Source organism: Anastrepha ludens, chromosome 3 (genome assembly GCF_028408465.1).
Source record: "Anastrepha ludens isolate Willacy chromosome 3, idAnaLude1.1, whole genome shotgun sequence".
Lineage (NCBI taxonomy): Eukaryota > Metazoa > Arthropoda > Insecta > Diptera > Tephritidae > Anastrepha > Anastrepha ludens.
In genome coordinates, this window is record NC_071499.1 from 107,479,099 (window position 1) to 107,483,547 (window position 4,449).

The 4,449-nt window shown below is 38.1% G+C and overlaps 1 long non-coding RNA gene across 2 annotated transcripts; it reads right to left on the minus strand.

Moving 5' to 3' along the window:
* Window positions 1-456: 456 nt before the first annotated feature.
* LOC128856693 (uncharacterized) lies at window positions 457-1,598 on the minus strand. 2 transcript variants are annotated; one of them, XR_008453854.1, is made up of 4 exons: window positions 1,369-1,598; window positions 1,023-1,301; window positions 649-926; window positions 457-591 (listed from the first exon to the last, which is right to left on the minus strand). It is a non-coding gene; the product is annotated as an uncharacterized LOC128856693 (long non-coding RNA). The 2 variants fall into 2 exon arrangements; XR_008453853.1 differs by having other exon boundaries at window positions 649-1,301.
* Between the last annotated feature and the right edge of the window lie 2,851 nt (window positions 1,599-4,449).

Below are 4,449 nucleotides of genomic sequence, written 5' to 3' on the forward strand. Positions count from 1 at the left end.
GACTGCGGACATTTTCGAAGAATGGTTCCACAATTCCTTTGTACGAGTACCAGAGGTAAATTAAATTATTAAATCATAACATAGGTAAATAATAAATTGAACTAAATAATTTTTTTTTGGTTCTTTAGGTTACCACATTCCTAATACACGAGGGTCTACCAGTCAAAGCTATTTTGATCTTAGATAATGCACCGTGCCATCCAAAACAAGAGTTGTTAAAAACAGAATGTGGTTAAATTTTTGTTTTATTTATGCCACCAAATGTAACACCCCTTCTCCAGCCGATGGACCAGAATGTAATAAATAACCAAGTTGCACTATAGAACAAATTTATTAAAATCAGCTATTGGTAAAGACGAAATGCCGACTTAAAAAAAAATTGCTTTGAAAGATCCCATTTGCCTTTTGACCCAAGCTGGCAAAAAGTCGATGCCGACGTTATTAAAAAATGCTGGTGTCCATTACTTGACTATAAACATCCGATAGACAATGATGAGTGTATCGAGGATGATGTGCCTCTCAGTGTTTTAAGACAGAGGATAGTTGCACAACAACATTCCGAATTTTAAGAATTACTCAATTTAACTGAAACTGCATTTCCACAGGTAAAAAACATAATCATTACAGTTACACATGCACTTAACATACCACAATTTTTTTATTTCAGCCAAACCTAAGTGTCAACGAACTAAGAATATGGACAGGAATAGATGACAATTGCGCTAATAGTACTGAGGGCGTTATCGATGATGTTAATCAACCTGTTGAGGCATCTGATGAGCATGACGAAATAAACGGCGACAAGTGTACAATAGAGGCAGCTGAAGCCATTAAAATTTTTGGCAAAGCAATCCATTGGACCGAACACAATACCAACTCGCACGAACACATCATTTTTCTTTCTTTCGTAAAAAAATCACTGGAAGCTAAGAAAAAACAAAGGACTATATTGGACTTCTTTAAATTATATGTTTTTATTATATGAAATAAATACACTCACTGCACAAACTATGTACCTCTACCTTACATACAACAGTATTAATAAAATATTTATAATCCGCCCACTTCTGTACATGTATAATTTCAATCTCAATTGAAGAGAAAGTCTAGGTTGAGGGGAATAGCCCTTGTACGAATTAGTTCCCTCAACCCCGAGTCTACTGTAATTTCGATCGTGTTACTGCAAACTAGCATTGATATCTGCTGCTTCAAACTAAATTTCATAATTCCGATGGAGAAACAGCACCAACCATTTTTTTAATGGAGAGTGATGCCCCCTAGCGTACACAGTTGTAGAATAGCTGAAAGTAAATAGAAAACGTCAAACGACAACTGAAAAATAAATAAATTAATAATGTGTGTATGTACAAGTAAAATATGTCTACAATGCTTGCAAATTTGTTGTTTATGAATTCGACGGCTTTTATGGTGATGCTCGTCAACTTTAGCAAAGCCGGCGGCAAGTTTTATAGCACGTGAGTACCAGTTCTACGCCAACGCTCAGGGAATACAAATAAACTACAACGTATTTAATATTACCGATATACCTACATACATACATACATACATATATGAATATGTGCGAGTATGTTTAACTTTGAGCTGCGGCGATAAGACGATTGAACTGGATTTTCCTAATGGTGCTTATCGTTGCCATGTTTTTGCTGCTTATAGAGTATAAGATGGCATATGTATGTAGGTAAGTGCATATGTACATATTATCTACATATATATGTATTGTATATGAATACTGTATATGCCCTGTAGTCAAAGGGGCTAGTTGTAACTACCTCACAACTAGTTTGCGTCGCAGACCCAACTGGTCCCAGCAGGGAAAAGGCAAACTAAATAGTATGAAACAAATTAGTGAAGTGATCAATTTGAATTCAAATTAGTTGATTAATTTTTAGATAAGCGAGTTTCAGTTCAGATAAGAAAGTACTTATATGTATATACTGATAAATACATTTATTTGAAAAACACAACATCCAAGTCTATCAAATAAAGTCAGCAATGGATTAATATTTGCATGAAATTCATTCACTTTATATGCAAACCCACATAGCAAGTCAGTAAGATTAGAGGACCAGATATTCAATATTGTTACACCCTTGTCACGCCCTTCATATGGTTTGTCAGGGAACGGAAAAGTTGGTAATCGATCGGTGCAAGTTCCATACAATACGCGGATGCTGAAGGGCATCCCATTCGAGCACTTGGAGAGCGGCTTTGACGACTTGTGCAACATAGAGCCTGGCGTTGCCGAGAAGGAGTATGGTTTGACTATGTCGAGCTGGTCTTTTCAGTCGAATTGCCTCATTCACGCGGTGTGGCTGGGCAATGTAGAGCTCTTTTTTCACCGTGGCATTCTTTTTGAGCATTTTCCAGTGTACCATGCCGTCCCAGTCCCACCAAACACATATCTTCTTTGGAAGAGGATCCGGCTTGACTCTTCTCGTCTTAGGCTTATCTCCTGAAGCCTCGAACTCCTTTCTTTGCTTCATATTGATGTATGTAAAGGCACCATTTCACATCTCCCGTGACGATTAGGTACAAAAAGTGCTGCTTATGACCGCGTGTTGCTCGATGGCGGGCGAGATGCTGAAAAGCAATTTGAAGGCGACTTTCTTTGCTCGTAGAGGCTCCCAGGCATCCTATTTTTCGGTAAATTCCATTGAATTAAAGTCTCTGAGAATCGTTTTATGATCGCAGTTCATGTTTTTCTCCAATTCACATCTGCTACTAGATCAGAAGTGATTTGTGACGTTCTTCATCGAATTCAGAAGTCCTTCCGCTGCGGGACGTGTCATCGACGTCAAAGTCGCCAATTTTGGACTTTGCAAACCATTTCCGTGCTGTAGACTCACCTATGACACCTTCTTCAGACACGCCGCAAATGTCCCGGATTGCTTCGGCAGCTTTTCGACCTCGATGAAAAGCAAAGAAGACTAGGTGTCGAATATGTTGAGTTTTGCCTCTTGGGTTATTCCATTTCTAAGCCTCAAAACTAATAAAAAATTAAATAACTCAAAAAGCAGAAAACGTTTTATCGAATTAATACTTACCCTTTGCCAAACAGCAATCAAACCGTTGTAAAATAAAAGAAAATATAAAAACGATACGAACTTGTTCCCCAACGCAATACATAGATGCACACAGTGGGTCCCAGACAAAGTGGTCCAGTCTTCTCTTTTACAATATTTGCTACATTTTTCGGGTACAATGGATTTTTCATTAATTAAATTAAGTTAATATTAGTTAGTTGACACTCCCTTAAAAAACTACCAAAAACACACCCACAAACAACTTTCCACACGTTAAAGCTACAACACACTGAAATAAATAAATAAAAATAATGAACAAAAAGCTAGATTAAAATGTGACTTCAAAAATTTAAAAAAGTCAGTTTAATTTAAGAAATCAAAAAAAAATCAAGCCGCAAGCACAAGGAAATCACGAACTCAACTTGATATTGACTTTTATAAAAGTAGAGTTGATTCTGGGCAGATGGGCCGCCAGTAGCGGTCTCAGAGTCAACTCTGACAAAACGGAGTTGATGCTATTCACCAGAAAAGACAAGCCTCCACCTTTTAAGCTTCCTAGACTTAACAAACAGTGTCTTACTTTTTCATCGGAAGTCAAGTATCTTGGTGTAATACTTGACCCCAAGCTCCACTGGAAGCTGCACATAGAAAATCGAGTTAAGAAGGCCAATATAGCCTTCCACGCCTGTAAATCTATGTTCGGCAAAAAATGGGGTCTCGAGCAACGTGTCGTACTTTGGATGTACAACTTAGTGGTTCTGCCAATTTTAACAAACGGTTGCCTAGTTTGGAGGGTAGCTCTTCAGAAGGGCTGCAACACCACTAAATTTGAGAGAGTGCAGAGAACTGCATGTGTGGGCATCACTGGTGCCTGTAGAACATGTCCCACCGCTGCGCTCAACGTTATTCTCCACTTAATTCCTGTGGATCTGCAGGTTAAATCCATTGCTGCTCAGAGTGCTATTAGGCTGAAGGAGATTGGCCTTTGGAGACAACTTCCTGTAGGGCATAGTAGCATCTTGAAGCAGATCTCCCCTTCCTTCTCAGATATTCGCACCGACCTCTCTATCCGCAAACTGTGCTTTGAGGGATGTTCTAGGGCTATCTTTCCGAGCAGGCAAGATTGGAAAGAGGGGAGAGTTGGTGCGGATATAGATGCATGGTCAAGGGAGATAAACAAACCACAATGAATAATATTTAAACATTTAAATTGCGTTCCGATTTTTTCTAAGAAATTTACAACTTATAAAAACCTCAGAGCTTGTGTCATTTGTTTATGTATAAGTACAAAGCAAATATATATACATATATTATATACAGTAGGGAGCAAAAGTGTTTCCATAGTTGACATTCTCAACTTTGTGTGCCAATAAAATGCAAACGAATGAAGCAAATCAAAAAACTT